This window comes from Peromyscus eremicus, chromosome 6 (genome assembly GCF_949786415.1).
Source record: "Peromyscus eremicus chromosome 6, PerEre_H2_v1, whole genome shotgun sequence".
NCBI classification, from domain to species: Eukaryota; Metazoa; Chordata; class Mammalia; order Rodentia; family Cricetidae; genus Peromyscus; species Peromyscus eremicus.
Window position 1 is genome coordinate 20,368,940 of NC_081421.1, and position 25,754 is coordinate 20,394,693.

A 25,754-nucleotide genomic window follows, 5' to 3' on the forward strand; every position below is an offset into this window, starting at 1 on the left:
CCTGGCTCTGCCTCCCGAGTGCGGGGATTAAAGGCATGCGCCACCACTGCCCGGCAATGTGGAGCTTCTTTGCCAGCCCTCACTAAGGGGTTCGGCAGCCTTCCTAACGAGTCATGAGCTAGTTTGTCCTCTGTACCCAGTGAAGAAGACAGCAAGAAAGTGTTAGCTGAGCTCAGATGTGGGCTTTCACCCGACACCAACTCATCAACTCCGCCGGAACCAGCATCTTGAGATTTCAAGCTTCCAGAATTGAGAAGAAATTTCTGTTGGCTAGAAGCTACTCAGCTTATGTAATTTGAAGTAACAATCTAAACCAAGATAGCATCTCAGCTTACTTGAGACAGAAGAACTCTTTATTATTTTTATTTGCAAGAATATCCATGTGTTATTTACCTGTGTGAGCATGCAGCATATGTGTGAGGTACCTAGGGAGGCCACAAAGGGCATTCAATCCCCTGTAGCCCAAGTTATAGACTGTTGTGAAATGCCTGATAGAGATGCTGGGAACTAAACTACAGTCCTTTGGAAGATAGGCAAGTGCTCTTGATCACTGAGCTATCTCTTGTACTAGAAGAATTGTTTATTTAAGGATAACTTTCTTTTAGACACAAGACAACACAAAGCTGAAGAAAGCAACACACAAATTAAAGTCATAGTACTTGTCTTAGTTTGGGTTTCTATTGCTGGGAAGAGACACCATGACCATGGCAACTCTTATAAAGGAAACCATTTAACTGGGGCTGGCTTACAGTTCAGAGGTTTAGTCTGTTATGGTCATGATGGAAAATATGGCAGCATGCAGGCAGACATGCTGCTGAAGATGTAGCTGAGAGTTCTAAATCTCAATCTGCAGGCAGCAGAAAGAGACTCCGTGCCATACTGCACATAGTTTGAGCATAGGAGACCTCAAAGCCCACCCCCACAGTGACACACTTCTTTTAACTAGGCCACGCCTTGTAATAGTGCCACTCCCTAAGAGGTAAGCATTCAAATACAAGTCTACGGGGGTCATTCCTACTCAGACCACCACAGTACTATTATTTTTATTTATTTGAAAGTATTTGTTCATATTTGTATTTGGTATTTTAACTTTGTGGGATTTTTTTTCTTTGTTTCTTTTTCTGATTGTTTTCATTTTGGAACAGTGTCTCAAGTAGTGTAGGCTGGCCTGCAGTTCACTAGATAGCCAAGGATGTCTTGAACTCCTGATCCTCCTATGGGTTAGGATTATAAGACTATGTTTGGCTAACCCTTTTAAATTTCAAGATCATTTAACATTTTAAAATAACTAACGGGGACATTGAGATGGCTCATAAGTTAAGGGTCTTGCTGCCAAACCTGATGACCTGAGCTGGATCCCTGGGACCCACACGATGAAAGCTATTACCAAATGTGCACTATGGCATGTGTATACATTCCATACAATAAATGAATGCAATATTTTTTTCTTAAATAAAAGAACAGCAAATTATCTTGTAAAGCCAATGTAAAACAAGTAAACTAGAGCTATAATTGATTTAGATTTGTGGTTATAGATGAAGAAGATGTGAGTTTTATTAAGTCTATAAATATTTTTGTAATGTTCGAGAGAACTTAAGAGACACATTTTAAAACTAGTCAGTCATATTTGTGAGCAGTAGATAACTGCTTTTGATTTTACTTGCCCAGCAACTTAAGCTTTTTGTTGGTTTCAAGACAGGATTTCTCTATGTAGCCCTGGCTGTCCTGGCCTCACTCTGTAGACCAGGCTGGCCTCAAACTTGGAGAGTCACCCATCTTTGCTTCCCAAGTGCTGGGATTAAAGGTGTACGCTACCACCACCTGGCTGCAATTTAAATATTTTTAAAAAGGAAATTGGGCTCATTAAACATATACATGCAGTTTAATATATGGGAACTTAGTTTGCCAAACTATAAACATGCTTTTAAAAGGAACAGTTAGTTTTTTTTTAACTTATACTTTTACTTTTCTTGCCATTTTGACACAAGTTCTCACTATTAGCTTAAGTAGGCCTTGAACTTGTGGCAATCCTCTTGCCTCAGTCTCCAGAGTAATGGGATTACAGGTGAGTGTCACTGTGCTAAGCTCTATAACTCAAATTTCAAAGGTTAAAAGAATAATCAGGTTTTCAAAGGCATAACTAATAAGTTTACCACAGAATGGCAGGTAACCAAGTACCCACGTTCTCCTGTGGTGGCAGGAGAGGTGGGGGAGGCAGGGAGATGGTGGGCCGCTGACTTTCCTTCCCTAACCAGGACACACTCTATCAGAGGATGCACACCGGACTGACCTATGCCCTATCTGTATTCAGTGAATACTTTTTAGATGCTCATGTAGGACACGTGACACACATTCTGTTATAATGGGTCCTTCCATTAAGCAGCTCTGCCCACTTTGCCTTTCTTTCCTCTCTTCACCAACTATTAAAAAAAATATTTTTTTTGAGGCCCATGTTCACCTCAAACTTCACTTGTATGTAGCCAGGGACAACCTTGAACTTCTGATTCTCCTGTTTTACCTCCACCTCTTTATTCTGGGATTTTAGATGTGTGCCTCTGCATGTGGAATCCAGGGCTTACTGAATGCTAGGTCATCACCTATCAACTGAGCCACACCCACAGCCTAAACATCAAATTTTTTAGCAGTCCTTGCCCTTTCTAGTCTGAACCTGCACAGTCTCCCTCCATGGAAATGAAGACTGTGCCTTCAGAAGCCTTAAGTTCATGTTCTTGGGAACAGGAAGAACCTGACCACGCTGATAGCTTGATCCCAGGCCTCCTAGCCCCCCAAACTGTGAGGAACATGTTTGACTTTTATGCCTTCCTGTCTAAGGAAGACACTGTCTTTTCTGGGTGTTGAGAAAATGAGAAACAGTACACAAAATGTCTTGAGAAGCCTTGTACTATGCTTTATGAACTGACGCTAAGAACCAGTATATTCACATGTACAAAGTCACTGCATGCTGACCTGTGATTACATATGATCAGTAGGACATTCCTTTTTTTTTTTAAGTAACTTTTTTTTTTTTATTGAATCTTTGGGTATTTCACACCATGTGCACCAATTTCACTAATTCCCTAGTCTTTCCGTATCTGCCCTCCACCCTTGTAGCCTCCCCCACAAAAAGTTAATAAAAAAGAAAAGAGAAAAGAAAGAAAAACAACAACAAAAATCTCGTCAATCCCTCTGGGCAATGACCTGCTCCTCTATCAACCACAGTGTTTCTGTGCATGTACCATTCCACTCCGTCTTACCTCTATCTCCATCACATACTCATCTCGGTGGCATTGGAAGTTGAGGTGTGTCATGTCTAATCAGCCCAGCCCAAACAGCTTTACTTGTGAATGTTCATTAGCTTCTGCTACACTGTCAATACTGGATCCTCAGAGAGACTCTCAGATGTCCTGCTGTTGCCCTGAGTCATGGGGGATCCTGCAGCTATGGATGTATAGGGCTGGCCCCTTCATGTGCTCCAGCAGTTCCTAGATGGGGAAGATGTTGGGGTGGGCCAAGTGAAAGCCCTAGCAGGATATTCCTAATAAAAGAAAACTTTTATCTGGGCATAATGGCATACACTTTTTATCCTAGCACTTGTGGAACAGAGGCAGGTTTATCTGTCTCTGGGAGTTCAACGCTTGCCTGACTCTGTCTCAAAAATAAATAAATAATTAAATAAATAAAACATTTAAGCCAGGCTTGATAGTATATGCCCATAATCCCAGGAGGAGTCAGGAAGGTCAAGGTCATCCTCAGCTACATATTGAGTTTGAGGTCAACCTGGGCTACATAAAATACTGTCTGAAAAAAACACAGAGCAAAACAAAACTCAAAAGCACTGGAAGTAGAAGACAATTGAAGCTTTTGGATAACTCAGTGCTTCTTGGTTTACACTGGCTGTTTAGTTCACTATGTTTACATCACCATTTTTTAAAAAATTACATTTACTCTGTGTGTGTGTGTGTGTGTGTGTGTGTGTGTGTGTGTGTGTGTGTGTCCTGCAGCACTGGAGGAGAGGTCAGAGGACAACTTCTGCAAGTCAGTTCTCTCGTTCCACTCTGTGGTTCCTGAGACTGAATCCAGATTCGCAGTGAGTCACGAAGTCCTGTCTCCACTTCCTGCCTCCTCTGAACACTAGACGTGTGCAAATCTGCCTGCCTGTCAATGTTTTCCTGGGGACATCTCAGACACATCAAACTACTAAAAATAAGCACTTTTTAAAAAATTGCCCTCCCCGCCACCTCTGCAAATGGCAACTTCATTCTTCTGCATTCTTGGTCCAAACTCAGTAATCATCTTTGGACTCTCCTTTTCAACAACATACCAAAGACTATTCCTTTTCTTTTCTTTTTTTTTTTTTTTTTTTTTATCTTGACAAGTGTGCAGTTGAACCAGGCATAGGTACTTACACCTGTACTTCTAGTACTTGGGGGCTGAGGAACAGCAAAGAAGTTCAAGGCCAGCCTCCAAGCACTGTGAACTGTGGGCCATCCTGGCAACAGAGTAAGATCCTGTTTGTACACTGTCTGATTTCTCTAACCAGTTCCTGACACCATCTTCTCTGGAATCTCTGTGAGAGTCCTCAGCCAGCCTCAGTCCTCACCCTCTCCCACTTGGTCCTCTGTGTAGGAACCAGACCCCACCCCCTTTTAAAGGAGGTAGGCCAAGCCCCTTACACCCTTCTTTGCTTCATACCAACCAGATGACATCTGCTCTCATTCCCAGCATACAACAGTTGGGCTTTTACCTGCTTCTGTGTACTTAATGTTCCCTCTACCTGTAATGTCCCTTTCCTGATGGTGCACACTCTGTTTTCTGTGTCATTAATGTTCTGCTCATGTGTCAACATAACTCAGCAACCTTCTTTGTCTAAAACAATGCACCATGTTAACTCCCCACCTTATTTTGCTTCGTTAGGACTTCACTTTTTTTTTTTCTTTCCTGTCTTTCAAGACAGGGTTTTTCTGTGTAGTTTTGGTGCCTGTCCTGGATTTCGCTGTGTAGACCACAGAGATCTGCCTGGCTCTGCCTCCCAAGCGCTGGTGCACGTGCTACCACGGCCTGGCTTTATGACTTCACTTTTGAGTGTGGTTATCTAACCAGTTCCTGGCCTGTGGAGTGGCAGTGAGGAGGGCAACCACCAGTAGCTGGGCTTGACTAGGACAGAAAGAGCTGGGAAAACCATCTGATAGCTTTGCTGGAGGTGCTCTATGTACTGCAGAGTAGAACAACTTGGCTCTTTTGGGTATATATAAGTTTGTACATGTTTGTTTGAGTGCAAGAGTGTATGGGTGTGCAAATGTGTGTGATAAGTGTGGGAGTACATGTATACATGAATGTGGTAGTCAGAGGACATCTTCACGTAGTTGGTTATCTGCCTTTAAATGGGTTCTGAAGACTGAACTCATCAGACTTGTACAGAAAGCACCTTCCCCTGAGGAGTCATCTTCCTGGCCCATGCCCAGCATTTGTGTGGGTGATGAGCAAACTCGGCTTCATGCTTGCAAGCTAGGTCTCTGACAGCTTATTCAAATGCTCTGCTTGAATATCAGCAGTAAAAGAGAACAAACCTCCCTAAACCATTTTATATTATCTTTGTGACAAAAGTTAAACCAGTGCAACTTAGTTTATTCTTATCTATTTATTTTTAGACAGTTTCACATAGCCCAAGATGACCATAGATTTTATGTGCAGTTATTGGCCTTGGACATCTATCCTCTTTTAACCTTCTCTGTGTAGTGCCGAGGATCAAACCCTGGCTTCATGCATGCTAGGTAAGTGCTCTCCCAGCTGTGTAGATGAATTTCTAACTGGTCTTATTAAATAAAAAACAAGGAGCCAAATATAGGGGTGAAAGCCTTAGATTAAGGAAATAGGGAACGCCACCAGCCAACCTTACCTCACCAACTCTGCAGCTTCCAAATAGTTACTTCCTGTCTACCCATGCCTTTATTGCCTTGCTGTTCTGCCCTCTCATTGGCTCTTAGCCCAGCTACCTTACTTCCTTTTCCTACACAGTTCTGTCACTTTCTGTCTGTCTGTACAGACTTCCAGGTCTCCATGGTTGGTACTGGGATTAAAGGCGAGTGTCACCACGCTTGGCTCTGTTCCCTAGTGTGGCCTTGAACACACACAGACCCTGCCTGCTAAGTGATAGGAATAAAGGCGTGTGCTGCCTGACTTCTCGTTTACTTAAAATGGCTGGCCTTTCCCTTCTGATCTCTAGGCAAGCTTTATTAACATACAAATAAAATATCACCACATTTCAGCACAAATAAAATATCACCACACAGCTGAGCCTACAAAGCAACTTGGATACATTTTTTAGAAAGTTTTTTTTTATATTCTTAACTTCCACTTAGTACAAGACTGAAATGTACACACAAAAAAGTATAGGTGCTGTTCCGCTCACTGTAAACAGCTTCCGAGCGCCTTCTTACATTAAGCATAAATGAATGTTTGTTGAATGATAGCAAAACTGTCAATACAATACGAAGCTTTTCATGCTGCCAGAGCAGTACAAGGCTGTCAATAAAAGTAGGTGGTTGGTGAGACAATGTGCCGTGTGTGAGTGTGTGTGAGTGTGTGTGTGTGTCTTTTTGTTCTGACTGAATCACAAACAAGATACAAACTGCTATTTCTATATTCTGAGAGATATGAATAGTTTATAAGGTAGGTGTGATTTTTTTCTTTCAAATTTTTATTTTACAAATTTATGTGTATGTGTGTGTCTGCATGTGGATATGTTCAGTTGCATGTGGAGGCCAGACAGAGCATTGAGTCCCCTGGAACTGAAGTTATAGGTGGTTGTGAGCCACTTGACACGGGTGTTCTTACTGATAAGTCATTTTTCCTGACCCTTTTTCTTTCTTTCTTTTTTTTTTTGGTTTTTCAAGACAAGGTTTCTTTGTGTATCCCTGGCTGTCCTAGAATCCATATAGAGACCAGGCTGGCCTCAGATTTGCCTGCCTCTGCCTCCCAAGTGCTAGGATTAAAGAAGGCCTTTCTTTCTTGATACAGGATCTTGGCTAAGTAGCCCTGGCTGGCCTGGTACTCCCTACGTAACCCAAGCTGGCTTTAAAATTGTACCAATTCTCCTGCCTCAGTCTCCCTTAGTGCTAGCTTTTTTTTTTTTTTTAAAAAAAACTCTTTCAATATAATTTTATTATTTTTATTGAAATGAAAGCCCTCAAATAAAGCCCATTGATTCTATTGAAGGGGAATTGGAGTCAGCACAGAACACCAGATTCTCAGCAGCAAGGAGATTTATTTACCTAAAAAGGATATGAGGGCCGCCTCTGGGTCAGGCAAAGACAGCAACAGCTGACTGACACATAGCCATTTTAAGGGCTCTAGCATGAGAAAAGAAGAAAGGGGGTGTCTGTCCCTTGGAAGGGTTGGGGTGGCTGTCTCCAACTAGCCAGGAGAAGAAGAGGTGAGGTATCAGGCTTTTTGTCATGTAGTTTGGTGGGTTTGGCAGACCGTATCAGGACAGGTCAAGGAGCACTGTGACAAGGTGAGGCTGATGATGAAAGGTCACAAGAGTACAGCCTGCACAGATGGATGGAGAGAGAAGCTTGTGTGCTGAGATCTAGACTCTGACCAAGCTGCTCAAATCAGTCCTGACCACAGAACTGCGCCAGTCGGAAGGAAACAGAAGCCCATCACAGGACCTCAGAAGGATGCCTGTGGAAGCTCAGCAAACACGAGCTACTCAGCGCTGAAAATGAAAGGCAGCGGTTACAGCACTGGCTAGTAGTTGTGGTACCAAACATCTTCTACATACTGTTAAATTTGGTTTGAATACTTTAATTATGTGGACTACATAATGTAAACATTTTAAAGCATCATAGTAGTTTAAAATCTTGCTGTATAATGCTCCTTGGGTGAAGTATTATTTGAATTAAAGTCAGGATTTGCTTAGCCAGAGGGGTGTGTGTGTGTGTGTGTGTGTGTGTGTGTGTGTGTGTGTGTGTGTGTACAGTGATTTTTTTTTTCCAGGCTTGGTAATAATTGCCTTTACCCAATGAACAATCTCTGGAATTCACTATGAGACTAGGTTGGTCTCAAATTCGGAGAGATCCACCTGGGTCTGGCTCCCAAGTGCTGGGGTTAAAGACATGTGCCACCATGCCCATCTAAAACTTATTTAATTTATTCATTGATTTTTGTGAGACTAGCCCATACTGTTCTAGAATTCCTTACACGATTACTTCTCATTCCCTTGTATCCACCTCCCCAGTTTTTGGATTAAAAGTGTGCAGGACCAGGTTTGGTTTAGGCAGTGCTTGAGATGGCTCCTGGGAGGAGGACATCAATCATTCTACCAACTGGATTACTGTGGTGATATTTTGTGTACCCTAATAAAATTTGTCTGAAGATAAGAGAGACAAAGGAACAAGCCACCTCTTACCTCTAGGACTCCTCAGCGGAAAGACTTTATAGTTCCTGTCTCCTCACATCTTATATACCTTTCTCTGCCGACCATATCACGGTCTTTCTCAACATGTCTAGTGCTGGGATTAAAGGCATGTAGGGATTAATTATTACTTTAGACAAAAAAGGGGAAATGTGGTGATATAGTGTACCCTAATAAAATTTGCCTGAAGATCAGAGGACAGAACAAGCCACTAGATTAAACAGAGAGGCCAGGCAGTGGTGGCATACACCTTTAATCCTAGCACTAGGGAGACAGAGATCCGATCTCTGTGAGTTCAAAGCCATGCTGGACTACATGAGATTGACTCAGTCTAGGAGAGAAACAGAGCCAGGCAGTGGTAGCACACACCTTTAACCCCAATACTTGGGAGTCAAATGCCTTTAATTCCAGCTCCAGGGGACACACACACCTACACACACACTCTCTCTCTCACTCTCTCTCACTGCTGTTTAACAGTCTGTAATGATATATTGCTTGTAATCTAAGAAATAAAAGCTTGCCTGAAGATCAGAGGACAGAGCTAGCCACAGTTAGTCACAGAGGTCAGGCAGTGGTAGCATACGCCTTTAACTCCAGCACTTGGGATCACATATCTTAAATCCCAGCACTACGAAGGTTGAGACAGGAAGTGATATGGCTGGGCCCAGAAAAGAATATAAGGTGGGAGGAGACGGGAACTCAGGTCTTTTCAGGCTCTTGCAGGCTGAGGAGTTGGTGAGTTAAGAGGTGACTTGCTCTGCTTCTCTGATCTTTCAACTTTCACCCTGTTATCCGGCTCCAGGTTTTTATTAAGACCAATTAGGATTTGTGCAACAGCAGTCTCCTTGAGATTAAAACGTTCCATCCAGGCCAATTCAAGCTCCTTAAGCAGGGAGGTCAACAACAAAAAAATAGTTTGAAGAATTCCCTGAAACTGACCAGATTCAATGGGCTCTTCCCTGCTAAATAGAAGCTGAGAGTCCCTCTCAGAGAAATGAAGCTGTGGTACTCAGAAGATTTTGAGAGGAGAAAAGCTGCAAAGCAGACTTGGAGACCAGTTGTGAGACCAGCAAAGCTACCAGGAAGAGGTTTAGGCCAATAGAGGTGCCTGGAAAGAACACTCTCCCCCTTGTTAAGTTGCCTTCAGGCTGTGCAGCATGCTCCAGGTGCCTAGTTTTGTGAACTGCCACCCATGCTGGGGTGGGCTTTAGTGATAAGTCATTTCTGCTTCTGTAAGCAACCCCAATAAAACTCATTGGCTCACCAAGTTGGACTTTGGTGGTATCTGTACTTTGGTCTGTTGTGGGTTCCTTACCTGGGGTGAGATGAGTGTTTCATCTCATAAGGAAAAGTTTTGTCACATACCAGAGAGATTAAAAAAAAATTTAAAAAATGCTGAAGCCACACTGAGCTTTCAGATGGGTTCCTGCATCTAGAAACCAGAGCGGCCAAGGTCCAGGCTCAGCTAACTCCCTCTAGCGGGTAGATAAAGCATTTTCAGCATTTAGACATTTTGTTTGTGGTAAGTAGAGCATCTACAATAATGCCAGGGCCTCTGTTGAGTGTGAGCGCAGGTGCAAACAGGCCAGTGAGAGGTGAGTCCAGAGGACAACCTCTGGACTGTTACCTTCCTCCTTATTTCGGGTCAGAGTCTCACACAGCCTTAGCTGGCTGGCGATTACCATGTAGACCAGGCTGGCCTCAAACCCAGACATCTGCCTGCCTCTGCCTCCCAAGCGCTGGGATTAAGGCGTGAACTCCCAAGAGTCTCATTCCTGCTGAGCAATCTCAAAGGCCCAGGTAATGTTTAATGATGGTAAGATCTTAAGTCTCTTGGCTCTTGGGAGGGTGGGCAGGAGGATTGCAAGCATTTGAGATCAGGCAGTGTACACAGGAAAATCCTTCTCAGAAACAACAAAAACCAAACAAAACATGAAAACAAAACCCCCAACCCACAAACAAAATAGGAAACAAAACAAAACAAAACAGCTTAAAGGGCACTTTACTGGAGCAAGTTTAAAGAACAGGCCCCCAACTTTGATTTCGGTCACGGCATTTAAATAAAGCAGTCTCTGTTTTAAGACACTGTGCTTAACAAATTCAGATTCTCAGCACTCTCAATGTTCAGTACTGAACTGCAGGGTCCAGGAACTGGCTGGAAGAGCTGTCTCACAGGAGGGTTTGGAATCACCTGCTTGGCCTGGCTGTAAAGACTGGTATAATACATCTTTATCCACTCACAATGTAGTCTCATTTTCTTGTAGCTGTTGTTTACGTCAAGGGCGGGAACCTCAGCTTGCCTACCCACTCCACCACCCTAAAATAGTTTAGAGGCTCACTGGTGGTCAAAGAACCTTGGTTGCAGCAAGATATACTTTACTTACTGAAGAGAGGTTTATGTTGAGTGGACATACGTACCACTGGACAGTTCTTAAACAATTTGCCAAATGGGAAGATACTAAATCCTTTGGGCAGCTGAAGGACCGAGCCAGGTCTCAGCTTTGGCAGGGTACTAAAAGGCAAAATCAGCTCCCTCTGAACACCCAGCTCTGTTTTGGAAACTGTTATCTAAATTCCCATCAGGTGACATTGTTTAATCTAACATTCCCTCTTTCACATGTGACTATCACTCCAAAGACACCCAGGCTCAGGCTTTGAACTTTCTGGTAGATAGGGCATTTCCAACTCCACAGATTTTCTTTTGGTGACTCTCTTCCAGTGATCTCAGTCATAACAGACTGCTGCCGGCAAGGAGGGGGCCTATAGGGGAGACACTGACCTTGACTGAAAAAAAAAATCTAGTCACTGATTTTATTAGGCAGGACTGAGTCTATAGCCGTGAAAGTGACTTCAAACGACACTTTGAAAATTTATGCTTGAGGCACTAAAGAAAGACCAGTGTATGTACACACACACACACACACACATTCAAATATTTTGACAACTTGAAAGCAGAACCTTTCACCTAAGAAGGTTGAAAAATATTATTTTTAAAGACATAGTAGCTGCAAATCAGAGTTTCAAGTCATATGTCAGAATTAAAAGGAAGGTTGTTTCTTACGCTCCAGGTTTCTGAGAAGCTCAGGAAGGTCAACGCAGTGTTTAAAAATGTTTTCCTTAAAAAACAAAATACAAGCCCTCTGTACTCCCCCAATCACATTGTGACTTTATTGAGCAGCCGAACCGCTTCAGAAACCGCCTTCACGTGTCACACGCATGCAGAAAGTAGGCGATAAACTCCCGTGGATGCCACACCTCGGTGCATACTTTAGTGAACATTCATTCACTCTATGGCTTTATTTTCGCGCAATGTGAACTGATCCACCAAACCTTCCCAACAGACCCAGAAGACGACAAATCGCACATGTGGGCACACATACTTCAATTACAGCTTTGCGTTAGCACCAAACCCCTCTCGCCATGTGCGCGCCTCCCCCACACGCGGTGCTCGGATCCCATCCGGCAACTCGCTCCCTGCAGATGAAGCACCTTTCCAGGTACGCTTCCGAGCAGGAGTGTTTACACGCAACGGAGTGTGCGGCGCTTTGCACGCGATGTCCATCCCCAGCCCGCGCCGCGCTCCAGCACCTGCCCGCTGCCTCCAGGGACTGGGCGGCCGCGGGACAGCCCGGCTGCGGGCTCTGGAACCAAGGCGCCGCGCGCCCAGCCCCCAGCGCCGCCAGCCAGCGAGGGAGGGTGGGTGCAGGGAGAGCAGAGCTGTGAGGAAGCGGAGAGCGGAGCCGCCAGCCAGCCGCCGCCCCCACCGCAGCGCTGCCTCCGTTGGGGCCCCGCCCCTCACCCGGCGCTCCTCCCCTCCCCTCCCCCTCCCCCTCCCAGGCTCAGGCTCCCTGCCCCCTCGCCTCTCCTCCTCCAGGCTCCCTTCCCCCTCCACGTTCTCTTTCTCCACCCCTCCTCCAGGCTCCCCTTCCCCTCCCTTCCTCCTCCAGGCTCCCCTCCCCCTCCCTTCCTCCTCCAGGCTCCCCTCCCCCTTCCCCTTCCCCCTCCCTTCCTCCTCCAGGCTCCCCTCCCCCTTCCCCCTCCCCTCCTCCTCCAGGCTCCCCTCCCCCTTCCCCCTCCCCTCCTCCTCCAGGCTCCCCTCCCCCTTCCCCCGCCCTTCCTCCTTCAGGCTCCCCTCCCCCTCCCTTCTTCCTTCAGGCTCCCCTCCCCCTCCCTTCCTCCTCCAGGCTCCCCTCCCCCTCCCTTCCTCCTCCAGGCTCCCCTCCCCCTTCCCCCTCCTCCTCCCGGCTCCCCTCCCCCTTCCCCCTCCCCTCCTCCCAGCCTCCCCTCCCCCTCTGGGGGGTCCTCCTTACTTCCTCCCCTCCCCCTCCGCGGATCTTCCTCCCCTCCCCCTCCCCGTCCCCTCCCCCTTCGCTCCCTCCTCCCTCCCCGCGCGCCGGGCGCAGGCCGCTCGGGTTTGTTTTGCTGCGCGGCCGCCGCCGCCGCCGCCGCCGCCGCGGGCCCGGAGCTCATTTGTGCCTGGCTGGTCCCCGCGCTCCCCGGTGCCGAGCCGGAGCCGTTGGCCGCTCGCGCGCTTGGCTCTCTCCCTTAGTAACAGCTCCCCTCCTGCCTCGGTGCTGCGCCCTGCCCCCGCGCCCCTCCCCCGCCGGACCCGCCGCCCGGCTGTCAGCGCCCGCACCCCAGGGCGCCTAGGGGTGCCGACGGCGGCCAGGAGGGGAGCGCCGCGCGTCCGGGAGGGGACAGCGTCGCCAAGCAGGTGAGCGCGGGCCCGGGGCGGCGGGCGCTGCGAACTTGGCCTGGGCGCGGGGGAGGGGCGGCCGCGCTCACGTGCTGCCCCCCCTCCCGGGTCGGGGTGGCCGGGCTGCGGGAGACGCTCGGCTCTGGCGAGCGGGCGCGGGGGCGCAGGCTGGATGCGGGGCCGCAGCCGCCCAAGGCTGGCGTAGCGGGGGCGCGGGCCGGGCTCGGGATGGACGCCGGTCCGCGCTCGGGCGCGCAGGGTGCAGTCACCCGGCCGCGCTCCCCTCCGGGCCGCGCCGCGCCGAGACCCCGGGCGGCGGCGGGGACTGCGGGCGGCTGTTGGGGCGCGGGCGGGGGAGGGGCGCGGCCCGGCTCGCTCGCTCGGGACGCGCGTGTGGGCACCTTGTGTCTGTGGCCTCTCCAGAAGGAGGCCCTGGCCACAGCCTGGGTAAAGTTGGGTCAGAAGTGTATACAGCTGGCAAACTTATTACCAGCTTCCTGGTAAGTTTCAGGGTGGCACACAAGTCACATTATCTTCTGACAGTGTAGAGGCCAGGTTGTGAGTGTTTGCTGGGTGACTTCCTCTTTGCAACCGATGTCTTTTTTTTTTTTTTTTTGAACAGGGGCAGACTTTCATTTAAGTGTAATATTCCATTTTGAAAGGCAGCTCGAGGCGAGCCATGCATGTATTAGAGTGTTCGGTAATTTTCGAAGTTCTCAATTTGGATTAAATTTAGATTGTGAAATGGTCTTGTTTCGTGTAATATTTGGGTTGGGTGGCTTTTAAGAAACTCTCTTTGTTGGGTTACTAAACACTGAAAATAATTTGGTGATCACACAGAAGTGTTGGAACGTAGCAAACATGACATTTCCTTAGTCTGGTGTTTTCTTAAAACCTTAAGACTTCACAGGACCCAGGGGGAAGGGTTTTCCTACTTATGTCATTTGCAGTTAATTAGGGAAGTTACTGTTGGCTTTCTTGTTTGCCGTATAGAAACCTTAGACTGGTCTAAACATGTTAATAAAACATGATGGGTGAAATGATGTGTTAGTTTTAGTTTGAATCTGGAGACTGAATGCTCGTCCATCAGTGTAAAGTAACGTCTTTTTCCTCCCCTTCCCAAATCACTTGGGGGTATAGTACAAGGCCCCATCGTACTGATTTAACTGAGCTAAAATGACTTTCAGTGAGTATCTGGATGGCCTGTTGAAGGTAGTGAGTGAGTTTTGGGATTCCCTGTGTGATTCATGTTCATTTTTGTTAAATAAGAGCCATGCTTACTGGAGTATTTCAGTAATCCTGACTTCCTGGGACTGTATGTTCTCACCACTTTAATAAGTTTATAGTCTGGGGAAGTAGGGCATCTTTGCACAAAAACATTGTGTATCGGTTGGATTGAATCGTGGGAGTCAATGGCAAGCTTCCCAAATTATCATTGAGAGTTCTAGAAACAGTTGGCATTTACCTATGGGGGAGGGGTGGTAGGATGGAAACGTGCCTGGCAGGAGTTAGGCAGGCTGTGTGCAGTTAGCGGCTGAGTCGGGGCTTTTTTGCTGCTTTGGAATATTTCAGTCCTAGTTTTGCTGTCCTGCAAGGCATGAAGTCTGTAATCACAAACATTAAACCCTCAAATCACTTTCCCGTTTTCCTGTGGTTTGAATAGAGTCAGATCTGTAGGATTGAGGACGGGCATTAACCTTGGGGGAAGGAAACAATTTGTGTAAAAAGTTAAGCCACTCATCCTTGCACCTGAACCCACCGTTTGAAGCACACTTCTAACCTGTACATGTTGTTAGCATAAGAGACATTGCTGGTAAATGGAGTTTATTTGGACGTGTTTTTTTGGCATTATTGGAAAGTGCTATGCCTCTGAGCTACAGCCCAGCCTTGAGATTATATTTTGTGTTGACTTTTGTTGAACTGTTAAACACTTCAACTTTTTTTACGTGTGCCAAAGAACCCCTTTTTGGTATTTGGAGTCTATCTAATTAAGGTTTTTGCAGGATTGATTATCATAATACCTGTCTGCCAAGAAAACAAGAAATAAATGCTTCCTGTGAACTGGGAAGCTTTCCAGCCAGTGAGCAGAAAGGGTAGCTACTGCTTTATAAACATGGGGTTTCTGATCAAAAGGGGTGTGCCAGACGGACCTCTGCAGCTTCACCCTGTTGAGTAAAGTGCACTTGTGGTTGGAGGCTGTGTACAAATTGAGGCCCCCACACACTTTCTCTTAGGATGGAGCATTTCTGTGGAGATTCACTAAGTTCATTTGGATGGAGTTAGTTGAAGTAATTTGTTACTTATATAAAAAACGAACGGACGGAGAGAAATGCATTGGAATTCAGGGGAGAGATGGCAGAAACCTTGGTGTTGGTGAGGACTGTGTTGTTCTGGTACATGTAAATTGGACTCATTTTCAGAAATACCGTTTACAGTGCACATCCCTGAAAGTGGTAAGAGGAAGGCGGGGAGCAGCAGACGTTAGTTTTGTCCTTAGACCTTCCTTCCCCTGTGGCTCTGTAGCTGTGAACCGTTCACTTTCCCCACCAAACTGCCAACAGGAACTGTAGAGAGCTGATGCTTAGGAGGTTTCACTGCTTACTGCCTTTGGCATCCTAAGAGTACAATTGATTGCCCTTTTACCAGAGAGCTAGGGGACAAGGACTGAGCCACCTCCAGGAGGTGTGAAGTGCAGCTGTCATTTAGACTAATCCCTTGTGGTGAGTGTTGTGTTGGCTTTCTCTGTGAGTGATGAGGTGGAGAAGTGCTCAGAAGGTAATTCTGATTAGGCCTTGACAAGGGACTCCACCCTGGTCTTTCTGACCCCTTTTCCATGCTCTTTCTAGATGACCATTTAGGACACATTTCCCTGATGCTTTGCCAGGCTTGGATTTCCGATTTCTTGACAGACCTTGTAATTGGGACTGTAGCTCTGCAGTACCTCTGTCAGGGGATGGCATGGTGGATGGATAGTCCAGGAGTTCTGCCACCGTGCTTGAGTCCTGCATCTTCTGTTGAATGTTAAAGGTAGCCTCTCCAAATACTGGTGGCAGAAAGAAAGTTAAGAATGGAGAGCAAAGAAGAGTGTGGCCAACTGTCTTCAGAAGTGTGCGCTTCTGAAAACTTGTGAAAGAAAGGCCTTATCGTGTTGTGTTGTAGTGCAGTGGTTTGAGCAAAGATCCTCTTGGTTCTCTGTCCCTTAAAGGTCATGACCTTGAGGGTAGACTAGAGCTGCCACTTAAGTCTCCCCTCTGTGTCACAGCTGAGACAGCAGAGTTGGTGTATGTGTAGTGTTTAGAACAGTGTTTGACTTGCCAAGCATTGCCTGAACTCAAGCCGTGCCGTTGGTTTCGTGAGGTGGTTTCTTTGTGTTATGTTTTCCTTCTGTTACTGCTGTGGGGGCATAAATATCACATGCAGCTCTCAGCAGGTCAGTTCCCTGAGTTTGTGGGCAACATTCTTGAAATCAACGTAGCATAATTTATTTTTTCTCCAAGTTGTGATTGAGGCTTGCTCATGAAGAATTAGACTGCGTTGTCAACGCTTCCTTGATTGGTGTGGTTATGGGGGGTGGGTTTTCCCATACCTCGGGTGCTGTCTCTTGTCACACTTGGTCTTAGGCTTCAAGTCTGTGTTCCACTGGAAACATTTTCAAGTTTTTGTTGAATTTTCAAGGAGTTGTTGAAGCAGAGCTTGTGGTCTGTCTTAGAGGCGGCTGTATTTCTGCCCTCAAGCCTTGACCATTTGTGAGTCTGCATTCCCTGTTTTCGGCTGTCAGGACAGCTTTCCTTAGGAACCTTGCTCAGGTCTCAGTCCCATAACTTTTTTTTTCATTTTACCACTCTGAGCAGCACTAGTGCTGTGTGTCACGTGTCTGTCTGTCAGGACTAGACTGCTGCTTTGACAAGTCCTTGTGACAATTTGAGCAGCTGGTACCCTAAATTTAACCGAGGAACAGAGGCTCAGGTAGTGAGGGGCAGGAGCAGTGGCACAGTGTGTGTGGCTCTGGTTGTCTTCTGGCAGCGAGTCCACAGGAAGTCCATGAATGTGGACTTAGTTTTAGGTTTGATCTTTGCATTAATATTCCTGTTTTTTTCTGAATAGGTTTCTTCTCTTATCTAGTGTAACTATTGACAGTGTCATTTCTACTGGTTTTAATCACTTAGTTCTCCCCTGGAAAACCCCAAATAGTTGCCTCTTGCCAACTGGACTGAGTTCATGGCCTTCAGCCTGGCTTTTAGGGGTGTTTTCTACCTATTCCACTTTCCATGCCCTCTCTTCCAGGTGGACCCTCGCCGGCCTCTCAGATCCTGTAGCTACCATGTCTGTTACTGCCTGGGTTTTACTCTGCCTTCCTTCCCTTGGGTTTTTTTTTTTTTTTTTTTTTTTTGTCTAGTTTCAGTCCCACACTTTGAGAAGCCTGTTTTACAGTCCTGACATGTTCTTCTCTGATTCCCTCTCTCGCTTTGCTTGTGGGGGTAGGCCCTGTTGTGCCATTGTGAGGGGTTCTTCCCCCTGACCCGGGTTGTTTGTTCAGTCCTCTATTAAAGTGAACAGTGCGTCCTCCCTGTTGCATTGATGGGGTAGAGTCATCTTTCTGACTTTAATGCTGGAGTGGACAAGGGAGAAAACTTGGTGGAAGTGTTTGTCCTTTTAGCTGGGATACTAGCTGCAGCATTAAGGGAGAATGTGACTTTATCAATCGTTAGGAGTTGTGTTACCCTCTCCTTTTCATTCAGTTGTACACAGTGACTGTTTCTTACCTGAAATACCTGGGACCCAGAAGTGTTTTGAGTTTTTTCCTTCAGGTTTTAGCATGTAAGCATGGGATCTTGGGGATGGGATCCAAGTATGAACGTGACGGTCATTTTGTTTGATGTGCACCTTGTGCCATAGCTTAAAGTGGTTTCATATTTAGTGTTGTCTGCTTTTTCTGGTGTCTTGTTACCTGATGTCTGGGTGGAGTTTGTGTTTGGTGCTTAAGAATTTTTGGATTTTTGGAGCATTTTGGACTTTTGGTTTTCTAATTAGGGATGTTCAACCTATGCGTTTGCCAGGTATGATGCTTATGATTTCAGAATTGGTGTGTGTTGAGACAGGATCTCATGTAGCCCAGGCTTCCTTTGCACTGAGTATAGCTGAAGCTGTTCTGAATCTGATCATTTGTCTACTTCAGTGATGCTGTTCAAGGTGTGCTACTTCTGTTGTTGGTTCCTTAAAAGTGGAAAGGACTTTGCTTTCTAGATAGATGTTCCTTGTGTTTATTTCTTTTCTAATTTTTCCCTGTCTCCCCTCTCCAACCCCCAGATAGGGTTTCTCTGTGTATCCTTGGCTGCTCTGTAGACCAGGCTGGCCTGAAACACATAGAGATCCAATTGCCTGTGTCCAGAGTTCTGGGATTAAAGGGGTATGCCACCACCTCCTGGCTTTGTTTGTTTGTTTTTGGAAAGGGTCTCACTGTTCATGTGTCCTAGCATGGCCAGGGACTTGCAGCAGCCCTGCCTCTGCTTCCTGGTTGTCACTACGACAGTCCATTGGACCTAATATTTTTCTCTTGGTCTTTTATAAATAAAATTGTGTTTTTGGCCTTTCTTTGGTTGTAACATTCTGATGAACACTGGAGCTTGATTTGAGCCATCACTTTTAACATATTAACATTTAGCGTAGGTCTGTGTATTCAGTGTAAGTGGGTTTAATGTACCAGAAGAACGTTGTCTTAGCCATCTCTTCTCCGAAGGTTTTTATGGCAAGATAATGCTGTATTCATTCTAACCCACCAGGGTAATTGACTCTTAAGGCAACTAATTTGATGTTATATCCTTCCAAAATGTTTAATTTAGAGTTTAAAAATGTGTGTTTTCCAGCATAATACTGAGTTGAACAAAATGAGTTGAATGCTGCTTTGAAACTGTAGCTCAGAATGAACACAAGGCATGCCCTAGAGTCCGGAGTGCTCAGGTGAAGGAAGGAACTGCAAAGATGAGCACAGGAGGAAGAATGGGTGCTGGATGGGCATCAGCCAGTGGAGCTGTGGAGTCTGCCTCTAGTGTGTAGCCTCTTCCTCCCTGGGTTCCCCAGAGGAGGTAGAATTTAAAAACCAGAAGAGAACTTGGTGATGAACTCAGAGATGATCATTCCAGCATCTTAGTAGAGTGTTTCTTTGATTTTTCTTCTTGTGGTTTAGAAACATGACAGTGCTCTAGTGCTGTTTGACCTTGAACTCCTGACCCTGCAGCCTTGGCCTCCCAACCACTTGGGTTGCAGATGTGTCCACCAGGTCTGGCTTCAGTAATTATATGAAATTATACTCTGGGTTTTCAGATTTGTCCACCCTCCTCCCACATATACCCAGGGTCTCATGTAACCCAGGCTGACTTTGAACTCTGGTCCTCCTGTCTCCCAAATAATGGGATTGTAGGATGTGACTCCATGCCTGGCTCTTTCTCTGTATTTTAAGAAAGGATGTTCGAAATTTTTAACTAGTATAGTAATTGTACTTTTTAGGAACTAGATGTTAATCTTCGTGATTATTTTTCCTTCCTCCCCTCCCTCCCCTTCCCCTCTCCCTCCCGTCCCCTCCCCCTCCCCTCCCCCTCCCCCTCCTTTCCTTTTCTTTTTTTGAGTTAGAGTTCTGTGTAGTCCCAGGACAGCCTCCATCTGGATGTCTAGCTGAGGATAATCTTGGACGTCTGAGTTGCCACCACCTGCTGAGTGCGAGGATTGCGGAAGGGCACCAGTGCTCTGTCTATGCAGTGCTGCGGTGGACCCCAGGGCCTCATGCTTGCTAGACTAGCTTTGGGCTCTCTCTTTTTTTTTTTTTTTTTTTTTTTTTTGCTCTGGGGTCAAAGGTATTAGTGGTTTCCTCCTTTTCCTCAGTGTTCTAGGAGGTGGAGTGTTGTGAAGAGGTAGTCAGTGAGGTGGGAGGTCTGTGTGTCTGCTTGAACGGTGGCAGCATTTTAACATGGATTCGGTGCTAAGCCAACAGATTTATTTCGAGTTTTATTAGAACTGTTACTGTTTTTTACATTTATGGTGTGTGTACTTCCACAGCTGCTGCTTGCCTGTGGAGGTCGACTTCTGGGAGTCAGTGGAGTCAGTTCTCTCCTTCACCCTGGTGCTTCTGGGTGTTGTATTCAGATCTTCAGGATTGGTGGCAAGTGCCTGTTTGCCCATGAGGTATCTTGCCAGCTCTTTAATTTTTTATTTTTTTTGCAGTGCTGAGGATTGAACTCAATGGATGATTAACACCCCCTCCCTCCAAAAAACCAAAAAGAACCAAACCCCAAAACAAAAACCAAAGACCTGTGCTTACAGAGGAGAAAACATTTATTTTCTGTAAATTTATAGCAAGGTAATGAAGTGATATACTACCTAAGGTTTTCTCACTCATTCACCTCATAATTGAGTTAGTATGCTCAGTTTGTTACTTCTGTGTGGAAATGTGAAGTCTGTCAATTAAAAATATTAAACGGTGATTACATTTGTTTTGTGTGTGAGTGGTGAGTGTGTGAGGGTGAGTGGGTGTGGTATACCGTGGAGGTCAGAGAACAACTTGCCTAGTTTTGTCCTTCTACCATGTGGGTTCTAGTGATCAGTCTGAGCCATTTGCCAGCTCCAAGTCTGTTACTTATTTTACTTTTTATTTTTTGAGACAGTCTCATGTTAGCCCAGCTGGTCTTGTTGTATAGCTAAGGATGGTCTTGAAGTGTTGGATCTTCTGCCTTCTAAATGCTGGGATTATAGGCATGTATCACCATGCCCAGCAGAGACTTTTGTAAAATTATACTTTATCTAAATGGGTATTTAGTTATTGGAGGTGGAGCACATGCCATGATGCACATTGTGTGGAGGTCCTGGGCATCAAATTCAGATCTTAAGGCTTGGTAGTATACCTGCTGAGCCATCCTACTGTTGCAGGATCCTAATGGCTCCCACAGACACTGGGAGTCAATTGAAGGCCAGCAACCCATTTATTCAATAAAGGGGAAGGCCTTATATACCCTCCTCCCAGCACCCAAGCTGTGTCCTGATCCTGTGATATTGCGTGGTTGCCCCTCATTGGCTAGGCACAATCAGAAACTCTGACAGCGCCTGTTGCTAGGCCCTCAGGCAGATTCCAGGTTGGCTCATAAGGAAGTACATTATATGCATGCCTTGGCAACTGGTTTGAGCCAATTTCCTCTACCCTATGGGCCTGTCCTACTACATCTTACCAGCCCTCAGTTAAACATTTTTTAATCTTTTAGGTTGGGTGTGGTGGCATACCTTTAATTCCAGCGAGGGAGGCAGAGCATGTGGATCTGTTAAGTTCAAAGCCAGCCTGGTATACAAAGCTCAAAAGTAAAAATAAAAAGAAGAAAAAAAGAAGTCTTAATCGTTTAATTTGGATAATTCGAAGAGCAAAGAGCCAGGCATGACACCTCATGCCTACAATTCCCAAATTCAGGAGGCTTAGGCAGGAGAATTGCCAGTTGAGGTCATTCCTGGGGTGTATGGTGAGTCCTTACCTCAAAACAAGCAATCTTTTAAGGAGACAGATCTGCTATTTTCTTCCTCCTTTCCCCCTGTTCTGAAAGAGCCAGATACATTTATTTCTGAAAGGACTTTATATTTATTCCTCAGATTCATTGACAGAATTAAGAGTTGTTATATGATGAAACGTGTTGGAATTTTGTTGTTGTTGGGTTTTGTTTTGTTTTCTTGTTTTTGAGACAATCTTACTATATACAGCTCTGGCCAGCCTGGAATTTGTTTCGTTGACCAGACTGGCCTTGAACTCGTTGTTGCATAGATGCTGAGATTCAAGGCCTGTGCCACCACACCACATGTTGGTATTTGTTGTAGCTGGGTCATCAGGCCATTGATGAATCTCTGAATTTTGAGTCCTGTTTAAAGCTGATAATTAGAAATAAAAAGTTGTAGTTGTTTCAGAAAGACCTCAGTAATCTCACTTCAAAGGCACTCCTTTGTCAGGGGCTTGGGAATCAGGTGAAGGCAGGTTCTCTGAGGCTTTTTTAGTTGACTTGAGTGATTATGGTAATCTGGTTTGCAGGATTTCGTTGCTGCGTGGATTCTGCGTGGATCTTACTTTGACATGAGAATTGTGTTGACTCCATGGAAACATTAGATTTCTATTCTGATTTTGGTTACAGTGGCCGTCACTTACAGTTGTGCCACTTGTACTTATCCACGGCAATTTAGATTACTGATGCAGGGGCTTGCCTTGTAGTTATTGTGACCTCATTTTCAGCTTCAGCTGGAGCAAGTTGAATTCTCTGTTTTCATCCAAAGTCTACTGAACTGATGAGATGTCAGTCTTCTGAGATGGTGCCTCCTGCAGTAGCTGGAGACTGGACGGGGTCTGTGCACTGGCAGCAGACTTTCTCTAGCTGCCACTGTGTGAAGAGCTGGCTCCAGGCGGTGTGGACTTGAGTCCTGTCACTCCTATCTATCTTGTGGATGGTTTCCACATCTGGAAGTGGAAATAAAGGTAGTTCTTTGCTGATGGATTGCTTGTGAGGACTGAAATGAGAATGCATGTAAAGTAGGTAGTATGGGGCCTGGCAAAGAGGAGTTCCTCAGTTCATGCTGGTGGCTGCCTGCTGGCCTTTAGAAAGTTAAAACAATTTTTTTTTTGAAGAATTATGTGTTTGTGTGCTGAATGTAGGGTTGTACATGTGAACATAGTGTCCTCTGAGGCCAGGGAATGGTGTTGGGTGCCTCGGAGCTCTAGTCACATATGGATGTGAGCCATCTGATGTGAGTGCTGAAAGTTGAACTCAGTCCTCATCAAACCATCTCTCCAGCCTGCTGGCCTCTGGGAATCAGCAGAAGCTATAGGTGCATTGCTGAGAAGGCATTTGGTGATTGTTAATTCTTGTTTGTGGCTCACTTTAGAATAGATTGGCCAGTGTAGAGTTTTGCTGTGTTTGAAATATGTAGACTTTTTTGCTGATTTATTTATTTATTTATCTATCTATTTATTTATTTTGAAACAGGTTCTCATGTGGCTCATATTGGCCTGTATATTGTTGTGTGGTGGAGGTTGACCTTGAACACTTGAAATTCCTTCCCAAATTTTGAGATTATAGAATGTGATGCCCCAAGTCTGTTGCCTTATATTGAGTTTGGTAACACTGATGTTTTAGGAAGAAGGTTGCTACCTTAGGAGGTAAGCTGCACTGCTTTCTCCAGTCATTTCCAGGGCACATGTTAATTTCATGAAAACTGTAGCATGATAATCATTGAAAGAAACCTGGACTAAACAACACGGTCTGTGTGTGCAGAAGTAACTGAAGTGAGGAAGCATGCAGGGGCTGGACAGGGGTTGCAGTCATTTTCTGTACTTCCCTGTTTCTTTAGAAGACATTCTCCTCCTTTCCATTGTGTGTGTGTGTGTGTGTGTGTGTGTGTGTACCAGAGAGAGAGAGAGAACACTCTGCTGAGTGCATTTTAAGGTCATTTAACCTCGTGGAGTTGGTACCTTCGTTTTACATGATTTCAGGGATGGAGTTAGGTACCTGGCAAGCACCTTTACCTATTGAGCTATCTTGCCAGCCCTCGTTTCTCTTTAAAAAATTGTTTGCCTGAGTCAGGTCTTACTCTGTAGCCCAGGTTGGTCTTGAATTCAAGGCAGTCTTCCCAGGCATTGGGACTACAGGTATGGTCACCATGCCTGGCTTTTGTTTTCATTTAAAACAGTTCTTTATTTTTATTTTATTTTATCTTTTTAAATAAAACGTTCTTGCCATGGGTCTTGCTCTGTAGCCATGGATGGGCTGGAACTAGGTAGCCCAGGCTGTGGCCTCAAACTCTTGATCCTCCTGCTTCAGTCTCCTCAGGTGCTGGGGTTACAGGTGTGTGCTATCATGCCTTGCTTAAAAACATTGTTTAAACTGACTGGGGAGATGGTGCAGTCAAGAGAATGTTTGCTGTGCAAGTGTGAGTGGTCCGAGTTTGGGTCTCACACTCATATAAAAAGCTGGGTGTGGTGGCCCGTGCCTGAATCCCAGTATTGAGTCTACTGGGCAAGCCAGTCTGGCCTTCTCCCCGAGGTGGGTAGCGAGTAGTCAGGGAGATGCCCAGTGCTGACCTGTCCCCACATGCATGTGCTTGCCTGTGCACACACAGGACATTTATCCCCCTCCCCCAGGAAAAAAACCTCTTCCCCCCTTTAAAGTTTATTTATTTCATCATAGTATTTTACATTGTATTTTGACTGCATCTCCCTCCCCATTTCTCCACCTAAAACCTTCTGGATCTAGCCCTTTTAGCTCCCCTCCCAACTTCATGTTCTCCTTTTTTTTATTGTTAATTTTTCTTTTTTCTTTTTTTTTTTTTTAACTCCACCCAGTCCAATTTCTGCTGCCCATGTGCACATTGTTATGATGTCATCCACTGGAACATGATTGACTTACCCTTAAATAAAACTAACACCCTCTCTCTCTCTGTCTTTCTCTGTCTCTCTCCCTCTCCCTCTCCCCCTCTCTGTCTCCCAGAAGCCATCTACTGTCATTATCAACTTGGGTAGGGGTGAGGCCTAATGAGCTCCTCTCCCTTCTATACTGGAATGTTGACTGGCATTGATAATTATACAGGCAACCACAGCTGCTGAGAATTTATGAGGACATCGGTCCTGTCATGTTTAGAAGATACTGTTTAGCTTAGTCCTCCTGAATCTCTGATTCTTAAAGTCTTTCCCTACCCACTCTTGATGTTCCCTGAACCTTGGGAACTCTGGTGTGGCTGAGCACGCAACAGACCCTCTGTATTTTGACTACTTGTGCATTAACTGTCTTCCACTGCCCAGAGAAGCTCGTCTGACGAGAACTGAGAGCTGCACTAACATGGGTACAGATAGGTGTGTCTAGAGGTGGTTTGATGTTATGTCCAGTTAGCAACATATTAGTAAGTAATAATCACCCCTGGGGTTTAGAACTCTGAAGTCATGGGTTCTTGGCCAAACTTAGAGTGCCCGGCAAAAGTTTCTCCCCGTGGAACTGGCCTTGATTCCAATAAAAAGTAGGGGAAGAAATAAAAAAAGGGGAAAAGAAAAGAAAGCTGTTGGCTACCCCATAACGTAGTGTGTCACTATTATTAGACCCATGGGTGTATCTTCACCAGGCTAGTTATTACTGTATCTCACAGAGTTCACAACTGGGTGAGGTGTTGATGACTTTTCTTCTCTGGCAGCCTTTATAGCAACTTGCAGTACTATGAAAGTGAGCAAGCAGGGAGAATTTCTCCATGTCCTGTGACCATTCTTTATAAAACTATAAATTGTTTGTAATAGTTAATAATTATTTTATTATGAATTCAATGAACTTGGGAACTGTGCATATAAGTATAATTTTCTATTTATGAGTTTAGAATCAGTACTCAGAATGAGAAGTTGATATTCTGCATGATAGAATGTAGACAAATCATGATCACATTTATTTTGCCATGTCCTTGACTTTCTTTTGTCTCCCAGGCTAGCCCTGAACTCCTGATCTTCCTACCTCAGTCTCCTGAGTGCTGGCATCATAGGTGAGCCACCATGCCTGGCTTTCTCTGAAAATCCTATCTTGGAATCTGTGGGTAGTCACTTGTTTCTAGAACAGATATCTGCAGACATGTCCTTGATGTAGTTGTTTACTTTTA

At 45.5% G+C, this 25,754-nt stretch overlaps 1 protein-coding gene across 2 annotated transcripts in view; it reads left to right on the plus strand.

Moving 5' to 3' along the window:
• The first annotated feature begins 12,817 nt into the window (after positions 1 to 12,817).
• Tbl1xr1 (TBL1X/Y related 1) overlaps positions 12,818 to 25,754 on the plus strand; it is a 153,501-nt gene continuing 140,564 nt past the window's right edge. The window contains exon 1 of one of the 2 annotated variants that reach the window (XM_059265275.1): positions 12,818 to 13,130. The gene's annotated coding sequence lies outside the window, so the exon portion shown is untranslated. Of the gene's footprint in view, positions 13,131 to 13,482; positions 13,613 to 25,754 lie in introns of those variants that run through there. The other variant, XM_059265276.1, reaches the window with a different exon arrangement.